Below are 13333 nucleotides of genomic sequence, written 5' to 3' on the forward strand. Positions count from 1 at the left end.
AATGTATTTGGAGATGTGTTCTATTATGTATGATGTTTACTGGGAGTAACAAAGAATCAGTAACCAAATATTCATAGAATTCTATTTTGGGGCAGAAATTATTTGAGACTATAGAGTATGTTCAATTACTGTAAAAGTATATTAATTATACAAGAAACAAATCTGTTAGAATTCCAGGAATCCATGCCACCATTTTTACAAAATTAATGAATTCAGCAAATGTTTATTCATTGTCTAGTAGGCCAAGGCACTATTCTAAGAACTGGGATAAAAAAATGCACAGAAAACAACAGTGTTGTCATTGTAATGGAATGTGGCAGACAATAAGTAAGTACAAATGCCACAGCAAATACAGAATGTGTCTGATGATAGTAAGAAATTTGGGGAAAAAATACAGTGGTGAAAGGGAAATGCAATGATAGAGGTTGGGAAAGCCAGGGTTATAAAAATGCTGTTTTATATACAGAAATGAAACAAGGCTTCTTTGATAAGGTATCATTTGAACAGAGACTCAGAGGAAATTGGGAGTCTGCCTTGGGTGAGAAGAGCATTTCAGGGAAGGAAAGGGCATGAGTGGAGGTCCTGGCTCCGGAACGTGTTTCGAGTGCCTGAGGAAAAGTCATTTAGCTTAGAGTAGAGCCAGTGAGAGAAGAGCGATGGGAGATGAGGTCAAGATGTAGCAGGGGTTTGTCAGATTTTGTAGACTCTTTTGGGATTTTAAGATTTTAGATTTTACTCTGAGTAAAATGAGAAGTTAATATCAGTCTTATATCTGAGAAGTGGCAAAATCTAAGGAGCAAGATGATTTCTTTTGAAAAGATCATCGTGGTCTATAGATGAGAGTTCGGACAGAGTCTGAAGACAAGAGACAGTTTAGGAGAGTGTTGGACTAATCCTGAAGACAGAGGACTGTCTTGGACCAACGTGGATCTCAGTGAAGGTGGCGAGAGGGACTCCGCGTGGAGGGATATTTGAAAGTTTAGCCAACAACTTGTGCTTATAGATTGACAGATTATTTGTTACGAGAGAAATAGAGGTATCAAAATTAACTACAAATATTTTGGTTTTGGGGAGCTGAGCAAATAGAATAATGAAGTTGCTACTTATTCAGATGAGTAAGGTGAGATCATCTGGGGAGGGAGTACAAAGGAAGAAGTCCAAAGATGGAGTCCTAGGCATGGAGATATTTAGAAGTAAAGGAGATGAGGAGGAAACAACAAAGAAATCTGTAAAGATCAGTTTAGTAAAATACAAGAAATTAAGAGAAATGAAAAATGACAAAGAAGTATATTTTAAGAGATCAAATCCCAAATGACATGAGAATGGCTCTGTTTATTTTAGCAAAAAACATAGTGGTCAACAAAAAGGCTTCTAGGAAGCTAGACCGCTTCTCACTTTTGAAAATTATTTATTTATTTTTTCTGACTTCATTGTGATGATATTTACTTATGTATTTACTGGTTCTCAAAACCGTACAGGTTTCAAGTGTACAACTCAATAAAACGTCGTGTACACACTGCACCATCTACCCATTGCCCGAAACGGTCTCTTTCCACCCCCTTTCCCCCCCTTTGCCCACCTCCCCCTACGCCACCCCCCTTTTCCCTGCGGCTGTCCCCACACTCTTGTCTGTTTCTATGTGTTATATATTTCAGAGGCAAGGCCACAGGGGTAGACTACATGTCGCGATTGTGATGGCCCATATAACATCTTGCTACGGAATAGTGATGCTGGCCTGGGACTAGGATTTAGTAAATAATCACTTTCAAATTTCCCAACCTCTTCAAGCCCCAACCAGTCCATTTCAAGTGATATTTATGAGCTACTCTTATGAATCATATTATACCCACTTGGAAGAATAAAGAAACATCTAGGTTGTCCATATTGCTGTCAGATCTGAAGTAGAGATACATGGTTTAACCTAAAAGATACAACCAAACATGACTTGTTATAAAAGGCAAAGCCAGGAGGAATAAAAAGTATCCAGGAACTGGTGGTTGTGGGTGTTGGTACCCAGGGACTGCACCCTCTTTGTAGGGCTGATGTTTGTGGTGCTCATCTACACAATATTAAGGCTTAAGAACGATTGGCAAAATAAAGGTAGTAAAGATAATCTGTCAGACTCAGAGCTTAGGGTCCCAAAGGAAGGGTTGTCTGATTGGTTTATGTCAAAACTTGGGACAGTGTGTGAATGAGTGGGTTTAAGGATTCTTTTACCAGGATGGGATTCACAATGGATGATCAATAAAGATTCTTTGTTGGAAAACCTTGAAACACTCAACCATGTTGCTTTATTGCTCATTTTCCCTACAGGCTCTATAAATAGAGCCACCTTTTATGAGCCTGTCTTTATATCCCAGTTAGTCCTTTTTTTTTTTTCCTTATGCAGAACTTCTAGGTTTCAGGCTGGCTAGGGCAGTGCTCAGCTGGTTCAGGGATATGCAGATCTTCCTCCAGCTTCTCTACATGTGGTGAGCTTTGAAGTATTGGGTAAGACTGTGCTGGGTACCACCTAGGGCCTTGACTAGGGTGTGAGCAGCAAAATGCCTTGAAGTTACTGAGAAAGGAAATGGCACTTCAAAATTCAAGTGTCCATGTCCCAACTCTCAGCAATGCATGCCACTTATTTCAAGGGAAAATGCAAGGAAAGAAGTTCATTTGGTTTAATTTTACTGTCACTACTGATAAGCAGCAAGGAAATGTCCTGAGTCCTAAGTACTGAGAACTGCATATTATTGGAAGTGCATCTGGTATTGATTATGTTTTAAGAATTGAGAAATAGTCCTGTGACCATTGGCAGGATGATACATAATAGAAGAGGTTAATAGATTTCCCACCTTCTTTTTCTTTTTAGTTCTTTGAATTCTTGCATTCTTCATACACTAAAATCTCACTCTGAAGAACATTGTAAATCTTGTTAATTATATAACAAAGGTGGACAGAAATAATTAATGGGTTAGTTTTTAAGAGCAATATAAATAGAATTGTACATGGTTCAATTTGGAGAAGGAACAGGTAAGGGACAAATTGACAAATAATTTTCAAATGTGTGAATAATCCTTACTAAAAAAGATTTAAGTAGTTTCGATGAGGACAAAGTAAAAAGAAATTGGCATAATTAAGCTTTATTAAATCAATTTTTTAAAAAGAAGAAATGTTCCTGGTGGTATGTACTGTACTAAACATTCGTTTATTGATTTTTCTTTAGTCGTATTGATTTTTTTCAGTGTGGTGTCTCCCGTCCAGAAGCAAGAGAAGCAATTGTGGACATTTATGTTCTGTTCCCATTCACAGTGATGACAATAATAATAAGCCATAGCAAAGAAAAGCAAAATCTAATAAAATAGAAGCAATGCACATGCGTGCCCTGCCCCAAATCTCTATTAAGCAACAGAACATATCTAATTTTAAATGTTCAAAATTGGAGACTTGTTTGATAATTAACTAAATTTATAAAATAGAACTTAATTTATAGAAGGTATTAATCCCAGATGATGTTATAGCTGATTTGATAACCATTGGTATCACCATTTTGAACTGTATAGAGTGAACATTAAGGCATAGGCTAGGTGTAGGAAATATTACAAAATCTACTTTTTATGAAAATCTACTTATGATCTACTTGGAACCAAAGTACAAATTTTGAGCATCCATCTGGGGACCAAAATAATATTTGATCAAACTTATTCCCTTGGAGTCCCAAATAGAGTTTAGAGCATGAAAATCAGAACAGGCTTGTATCTGATAGCTTTCCAACGAATTGACCTTTCTATCTCCTTATTCCTTGAAGAGCTGCTCTCAGTTTTTTTCTAGTGATGCTTCTACTTTTGTGCTGCTTTTCAAAGCCTTTGTATGTGTCTCTAATGACTGTGCTCTAACCAAATATGAGGAATGTTCTTGGGAGCATTGTTGTTGTCAAAAATACTCCTTAAATTACTGTTCCTGAGGTGCAAAGCATTTCTGTTGAAATTATGTTTTTACATAATGCCTGTAATTAACAGGTAAAAATGAATACTTAATAGTTAAAATCTACAAAGAGGAAATAATTGAATCCATTAAACACATCATTTTCTCAATACATACACACACACATCCATTGTATCTCTATGTATTGGCATTTAGGTAAATACATGTTTTATAGCACCAGATTCTCTGGATTGAAATCCTGGCTTTACCCACTTTCTAGTTTTGTGATCTTGGGTAAGATATTTAACCTTCCTGCCTCAGTTTTGTCATCTGTAAAATAAAGATGATAATTAAATATACTCACATTGTTTAAATTAACTGGTCCTGTTTAATTGAGTTAAAACAGACCACACAATTGCTTGGCACCTACTAAGTGCTTAATGTGTATTAGCTGAAAATATGTAACTTTTCAGAGTACAGAGAAATCTACATTGGACTCAACTTGGTGTAAAATATCCTTTTGTTAATAGAAGTCGAGAGTAAACCCACACACGGTTCTGTGACCACACCACTCCAGGCTATCTTGGCCTATCATTCCAGCCAGGAAGAGTCTTCACAGCAAATAAGCCCTAAATTTCTAGATCTCCCTTTTTTAATCAACTGAGGTCAAAATAGTGAACCCCTCTTTACCCTCCTATATTTATGAACTTGTTATTTCTATTTGACTTAACCCATAACAAGTAATTTTATTAACCCCTCTATTCCCCTATATGAGGTCTGTCTGGAAAAAGTCCAGCTATTGTTAATGTGGTGAGAACGGTTTGGGTGACATCCATGTAACTTGGCAGCCAAAGAGAGTAGATTGGAATGTGCATGTATGAACAATGATGACATCACTGTACTAGTTATTGGGGGCAGTAAACACCATTGAGTGAGCATGCGTACTGTGTGACTGCCACATTCAAAAAGACTGAGTAAGTACAGCAATAAATCTGCATCAGATTTTACATTAAGCTTGGACGTTTCTCTGTGGAAACTATTCGGATGGTTCCGAAGGCCGCAGCTACGGGCAGCTGGCAAATGGCAGCTTCATCACGACAATGTGCCTGCTCATGCATCATGTCTTCTGCAGAGTGTTTGGTGAAACATCAAACCCCACAGGTGACTCAGCCCCACTATAGTCCATATTTGGCACCCTGCTACTTCTGGCTATTCCCAAAACTAAAATCACCTTTCAAAGGGAAGAGATTTCAGACCATCAATGAGATTCAGGAAAATACAACAGAGCAGCTGATGGAGACTGGGAGAATGGTGTGAGGTCCCAAGGTGTCTACTTTGAAGGGGACTGAGGCATCATTGTCTTGTGTACAATGTTTCTTGTATCTTGTATCTTCTTCAATAAATGTCTCTATGTTTCATATTAGATGGCTGGATACCTTCTGGACAGACCTTGTATGTACTTACCACCACGTGGTCATGGTCACTATTCAAGTATATTTTTATGTATAAGTAATTTGCTCCTTTTGTTGCTGAATAGTACCGTATTTTTTGGACTATAAGATGCACCAGACCATATGATGCACCTAGGTTTTAGAGGAGGAAAATAGGGAAAAAAACCCTCTCCACCACCAGCACCCCCCAACCCCCCAACCCCCCGCCACAAGTCAGGTAAGCTACATTCAGAATATAAGATGTACCCCCATTTTCCTCCCAAATTTTGGGGGGAGTGCATCTTATAGTCTGAAAATATGGTATTTCATAATACGACTATACCACAGTCAATTTATCTATTTATTTGTTGATGATCTTTAGGATTATTTCTAGATTTTGGCTCTAGTATTTCTAATTATATATTTAAAAGTCTTTCTGTAAACACTCATTTTTATTTTCTCTTGGATAAATACCTAGGACTGACATTTCTGAGTCACGTACACTTTACTTTGAAAGAAATGTCATTGTTTCAAAATTCTGGTAATTCTACATTTTCACTAGAAACATAGGAGAGTTCTGGTGGCCTCCATTGCTTGGGTTGGAATTTTTAATTTTTAGTGCTCAGCTTCACTAACTGTTAGGGAAATGCAAATCAAAACTACAATGAGATTCCACCTAATACCTGTTAGAGTCGTTATTATCAATGAGACAAACAATAACAAGTGTTGGAGAGGTTGTGGAGAAAAAGGAACCCTTATTTACTGCTGGTGGGAATGTAGACTGGTATAGGCACTATGGAAAACACTATGAAGTTTTCTTAAAAAATTAAGAGTAGAGTTACCATATGACCCAGCAACCCCTCTTCTAGGTATCTACCCCCAAAATTTGAAAACATTTATTCACAAAGTTATATACACCCATATGTTCATTGTGGCATTATTCACAGTAGCCAGGACATGGAAACAAGCAAAGTGCCCTTTGGTAGGTGATTGGATAAAGAAGACATGGTTCAAACATACCACAGAATACTACTCGACCATAAGAAAGATGAAATACTGTCATTTGCAACAACATAGATGGACTTTAAGGATATCATGCTAAGCGAAATAAGTCAGACAGAAAAAGTTAAGAACCATGATTTCACTCACATGTAGAGTATAAAACCGAAAGCCACAAATGAACAAATAAGATGAACAAAAACTCGTAGGGATAGACAATGGTATGGTGGTTATCAGAGGGAAGTGGGGGTGGAGGGTTCATAAGGGGTAAAGGGCATCAAATATATGGTGATGGCAGATTTGACTTTGGTTGGTAGGCACACAATCCAATAAACAGATCAAGTATCATTGTAATGTACACTTGATGCTGGCCTGTGTGGCTCAGTTGGTTGGGCATTGTCCCCCAAACTGAAAGGTCACTGTTTCGATTATGGTCAGGACACATTCCTAGGTTGCAAGTTCAGTCCCTGTTCAGAGCACATACAATAGGCAACTGATCGATGTTTCTCTCCCTCTGTTTCTCCCTCCTTTCTCCTCTCTCTGAACCCTTTCTCCCTTCCTCTCTAAAAGCAATGAAAAAATGTCCTTGGGTGACGATTAAAAATGTTTTTAAAAATTAAAATATATATATATATTTGAAACCTCCATAATCTTATTAACCAATGTCACCCTAATACATTTAATAAAACATTTTAATACTACTGTTCTACTGGGTGTATAGTGGTGTCTTTTGTTTAAGTTTGAAATTTCATGATGACTAATAATACTGAGCATTCTTTCATGGGCGTATTTGCTATTCATATACCTTTCCTTGTGAAGTTTCTACTTTTGATTGAACTATTTGTTTAATTATTGGGTTGTACAATTATTTTAGTTATTATGGATACAACTCTTTTGTCAGATACATATTTACCATATTTTTCCTGCCTCTGATTACCAATTCTTTCTTTATAGTTTCTTTTGATTAATAGATTTTTGAAAATGTTGATGATTTAATTTGTCATTTTCTTACTTTAAGAGTTATTTCCTTCTGTGACCTTTAAAAGATATAGTAGATATGTTTCTGTACTCTTATGTCACACAGGTATTCTCTGATGTCATCTGCAGCATTATAGGTTTTGCTTTTATGTCTGGGACTGTAGTCCCCTTCTAATTTGTGTTTTTGCATTTGGTGTGAGTGGAGTAAATATCTTTGTCCTCCCTCCCCAATACTGATATCTATTTGTTTCAGTGTCATTTGTTTTCATTATTTTATTTTCAACCACCATTGAATTACTTTGATTCAACAGACTTTATAATCATAGGTTTATTTCTGTGCTCTTTTCTGTCCAGTTAACTTATTTGCCTCTCTGTAGGCCAATGCCTCATTGTCCTGATTATTACAGATATATACTAAGCTTTAAATTCAGGTAGTTAAGTGCTCCAACTTTTTCCATTTTTGTTTTTGTTTTTTTCCCAAAATTGTTTAGGCTGTTATAAACCCTTTGAATTTCTATTTATATTTTAGAATTAGCTTGTCAATTTTTACAACAAAGCCAAGTGGAATAGTGATTAAGTTTGTACACAATTTGGGTTAACTTTTAGAACACTTTACTTTTTAGCAATATTGAAGATTCTAATACATGAAGATATATCTCTCCCATTTTTTGTCTTGGCAATGTTTTCAGTGCAATGGTCTGCATTTTTGGATAAATTTTATCTAAATATGTTATATTGACACTATTATAAATATAACTTTTAAAATTCACTCTCTAATTGTTATCTGCAATTATATAGAATTGCATTTGATTTTTGTACATTGACTTTGTACCTGGAAATCCTTCTAAATCACTTGGTTGTTGAGGTTGTTGCTTTGAAAATAGAACAGTTATCTACACTGGCAATCATGTAATTTACAAATGTAGATGGTGTTTTTTCTTCTTTTCTGATTTTCATGCCTTTTATTTATTTTTATCACTTTATTTCATTGCCTCAAACCAACAGAATATATATTTGACATGTTGTGTTAATCACTAATTTTTAGCAGGGAAAGTTCAATATTTTACCATTACATATGGTCTTAGATGAATTTTAAGATGACTTTTGGCAGAGTTAATAAATTCCCTTTTATTCCCCTTTTTTATTATGAATGTGAGTTTAATGTTTTGGGGGGGTTTTTTTACTTTTGAAATAAACATGTTTTTTCTCCCTTATTCTGCTAATATCTGATGTTACACTGGGTAATTTTAAAATGTTAAACTAACTTTACATTTCAGGGATAAACCATGCCTGATCATGATATATTTTCTTTTTAAATGTTGGGTTCAATTTACACTCAAGGATTTCTTTCATCTATATAATAACCTCTTATAATGTCTTTGTCAAATTTTGGTATTACGATTATCACAGCCCCATAAATTAAAATGGAAAGCGTTTCCCCCTTCAACAGACTTTGAACATGTTTTTATAAAGTTAGTTGTACTACTTATTTCTTATAAATTTGATAGAATTCATCAGTGGAATAATATGGATTTTATGGGAAGATTTCTGATAATTAAATTTCTCTAGTACTTAAAATGATATTAAACTTTCTGTATCTTCTGTCAATTTTGGTTCAGTTGTGTTTTCCAAACAATTTTTCCATTTCATCCTGTCAAGTTTATTGACATATAGTTTTTGGTAGTAGTCAGATACATTTCTTAAGTCCAAAGGACCTATAAAAATACAGGGTGGGACAAAAGTAGGTTTACAGTTGTTGGTATGAAAAATAATGCAATAATTAACAAATAATAATCCAATAATTAATAAGTAATAATATAAGAATAAACTGTGTTTCACATACTCACATTTTAAAATATTGATATTTTCATTTTTCTCTTTTTTTCTATGGTTTTATACTAAGGTATAAATTTTGTTAAACATGTTTACTTCATTTTTACCAAATAGTATTCATACTATTTACAGTTATAGTTTTAAATAACATGTAAATATTTGAGTAATGTATTTATTGTACAAACGTACTTAAGGTGTCAGGGCAAAGAAAAAGGCTAATTCTAGTAAAATGTTTACCATTCAAGATTTGCAAAGTTTTAAGAATTTATGAGCTTGAACAGATGTCTTATGGTGTTAATGCTTATTCATAATTTACAATATGTTTCTACATTTTAATTTAACAACAAAAATTTGAACTCAGATTACATTTTTGTACCAGTGCATTCCTGCCTAAGGTAGAATTATCTCTGAACCTCACACACAGAGCTGGTAGTTAAAGCTCAATTACAGACCAGTTTATTGATAAATTATTGTTCCCTGCTACGAGTATTTATCTGGGTATTATTTTGTGTGTAGTTTGTGTGTTTTAAGTCAGTAACGGGAAAAATCCCTTTTAGATCTCAGGTATAAGGACATTTATATACTCATTATTAAAAAGAAGTTATTTAAAAAATATTTTCCAACTATTGTTTTAATACTAAATTCACTCATTGTTGATATGGCACATCTAATACAAAAAGATATTTCATGAAAAGTCAAGGCAAACTATAATTTAGAAGTTCGGACACACAGCAAAAGATGTATTTTGCTTAGTGGTTTTGAAAGACACGATGCTGGCACACACAGAAGTACGTATTCAAAAATTATTTTGAGACTGCATAGGAAAAATGGCTACAACAAATTAATGATTACTTGTGAAGATTTATATGTGCTATTCCATTTAATCATAAACTAAGAAAGAAATTAGAACAAGGAGGTTATAAGTCCAAACTGAAGAAAGCTCTGTGGGCTTAAAGCCATTACTCGCGAAAATAAATCCTGCCGCACATCGCAGGGAACGGACACAATAAATTTCAGGGTTTGGAAAATGTTTCTTGTGGGAGAAAATCCCATTAAAGTCTCTCTGAATTACTTCAAAAGAAGGTCCATGGCGGTGTCAACTGCCATTAACATGAAGGATATTTCCCTGCTTCTCGTTTCATTATGTTTGTATCAGATTCTATGACTTTTGTTTATAATCAATAACCAATTTCTTCTAAGAACACTAAAATGTTACAACCTGGTTTTCTCATAGTAATGAAGATTTACTGACATGTGAGTCATACCGATTTAAATCAGCCTATTGAGTCATCAATTTTCCAAGTCCCTGATGGGCTTGTATTTATCACTGTCCTTGGGCTAATGGAGATTTGCATTCATATCGTAATTTAAGCCAAACATTGATTTTAGTTTACAAGCCCTAGTTTCTTCCATGAAATGTGTTCTTAATAGAACCAGTATTACTGCTTTCCTAGTGCTCACCCTGATGAGAGATTCAGCTGAGAGATGAAACAGAGATGGGATGAACAAATCTGAGCGCAGGTGACTCTTATGATTAACAACAAAAAAGCCCCTCCCTCTTTGACAGTAATTAATTTCAAATTTTCTTTTTGTATTTTTGAAAATACATATATATTAAATACTTAACGTATTAATATAAGTACTAGTCTTTAACACTTTCTTACCTCTGGCAGTAGTTAGCCTTCTAATCATGGTTAGTGTCAGCAAGCATGTCTTACTTTCATTCCACCAAACATGTGTCCCCTAGTAATCCTTCACAGAACTTTGCCTTTTTTCCTCAGGGCACACAATGCTGGTATTTGTTTCAGAAAATAGGTGCTTATCCCCATCACATTTATTTCCTCAGGATCTGTATCTGTTCTATACATGTGCACATATTTCACCGAATTCTCACCTAGAGTATTGAGGGCTGTCAATGTTGGAAATGTTTAGGAGTTTTATTAACTGATGTTAGCTGCAGGTGGTCCTCACAATGACTGTTCTTTCTACTCAGAATTTTAGCCTTAAAATCTGCATGCCTTTTTCTTGGAGGAAGCTGAGTCTTTTTTTTCTAAGTGCTACTTCTGTGTGAATCACTGCTTGTTTTTGTTTCTGTTTTTGCTTTATTGGCAGTCAATACTCCAGCTAATCTGTCTAAAATTCTTTCTTGGTAAAGATTTGAAAAGTTCTATTATTACATAGCTGTGTTTTCCAGAGCTGCAAGCTCAACATAGTCATGTCTATAATTTCATAAATAACACTGGCTTACTTCTTAGTGCAAGGCATTACACTGGGCATAAGATATGTAGTGGTTAAGAGGTCCTACATAGTCTCTATCCTTGCAGAACCAGAGTAAGTAATGCTGAGGAACTTAATACACATGGGTAGGGAAAGTAGGATTACAGTTGTTCATATGGAAAAAGACATGCAGGCTATGATTATTACAATAGCTTTATTAACTCAGAAGAATGTCTCAGTGGCACAGTGCACAGAGGTAGGATCCCCTAAATGCTCAAATTGCTGGCCTTCATTGTTCACACATTCTTATAGTCTGCTTCCTGTACTCAAGTACACTTTGGCCTGGAGTTCTTATGTACTTTTGCCCACTCCTGGCCATCTATCTAATTCACTAGATTTGTGGAAAGTGCTATAAAGTGCAAGTATACTGTTTTATGGGTGCCAAATAGGACCTGACATCTAACTATAACTAACTCATCACTACCAGAATCTTGATAATGGAAAGCTACCAGCATGTAAAAAAGATGTAATTAGAAACCCAGACTTGCCACTTTATATTAAATATGACAAATGTATTCTACAGGTAGTCATAATTCAGCAAGTAAGCCTTAAGCATAATGCAATAGCTGTCCCTGTACTAGTCACTGAACATAAAAAGAAATGAGACTCTTCTGTAATAGAAGTGGGCATCCTGACAGCAATTAGTAGGATTGTATCACAAAATAACAAAGACAAGATGGTGGTGCTTAGCAATCAAAAGCAAGTAAGTGCAATTATCACAATGAGTGGCAAGATTTGAGTGACAGAAAGAGAGAGGAGGCTTGACTCTTGGTGAGATACGGAATGAGAAATGCTGTGAATAGTCTCTATGTGGGTAAATTTTAAAATAATTCCCTCATTTTTCAATTTCTTTAAAATATGTTGTTCTAATAAAAATATATTTGTGGGGTTTATGACATAGGTGTAGAATGTTTGACAGTAATAATATAGAGAAAAGAAAGGTATAATGGAAGTATACTGTTAGTAACTACTTACAGTATATTTGAAGTGGCATAATATTACTTGAAGCTAGACTGTTACGTTAATATGCATATTTGCAAACCCTAGAGCTTCTGCTAAATAAACTTAAAAGTTATAGCTAATAAAACCATAGTAAAGAAAAATTGAGTAGTGAAAATACTTAAATAGTAAAAAATAATTCAAGGAAAAAGAACAAAAAATATGTGAAACAAATGGAGAATAGCCAGATGGTACACCTAAAAATAACCATATAATAATTAGATTAATTATTAATGCTCTGAACTTTCCAAATAAAAGCCAAAGCATATAACACTAGATTAAAAAGCTAAATCCTGGAGGAGCACGTGACTGGCAGAGTAGGTTGGGACCGCACAGCTTGGGTGAGAGGACCACGCAGCACTGGGGTGCTCCTTTTTGCCACGTGGCTCAGGCAGCAGGAGAGACTTTGCCTGGAAAAAAAGGGGAGAAAAGACTCTTGCCAGTGGGCCATGAGAAGGTGCCACGTGTCTCTGAATTAACTGGAGATCGCAGCGGTGACACAGCGGATGTTGGTGATGCTGCTTGGTTCAGGAACCAAGGGGTTGCCTGAACCATGGACTTCTACTTTTTTTCCTGAGATACGGTGCCCCAGCCTGGGCAAAGGGGAGAAGGAAGGACTGTGTGTGTTTGTGGGTATTCTAAAGAACTTTAGTATTTTAATGAAGACATTAAGTTATTACTCTAAGTCTGTATAACTTTTAAATAAATAATTCCTTTCCTTTTCACCAAAAAAAAAAAGAAAGAAAAAGCAAAATCTAGGTGTATGTCATCCAGAGGAAATGCATTTTAACTCTGATGTTATAGTTTAATAGTAAGAGGATGGAAGAATATACTTTCATACCAAAGAAGTCCTCAGGACTAGGAATATTAACAAAGATGAAAAGAAGGATTTCATAAAGATAAAAGTGTCA

Source organism: Desmodus rotundus, chromosome 1 (assembly GCF_022682495.2).
Source record: "Desmodus rotundus isolate HL8 chromosome 1, HLdesRot8A.1, whole genome shotgun sequence".
NCBI classification, from domain to species: domain Eukaryota; kingdom Metazoa; phylum Chordata; class Mammalia; order Chiroptera; family Phyllostomidae; genus Desmodus; species Desmodus rotundus.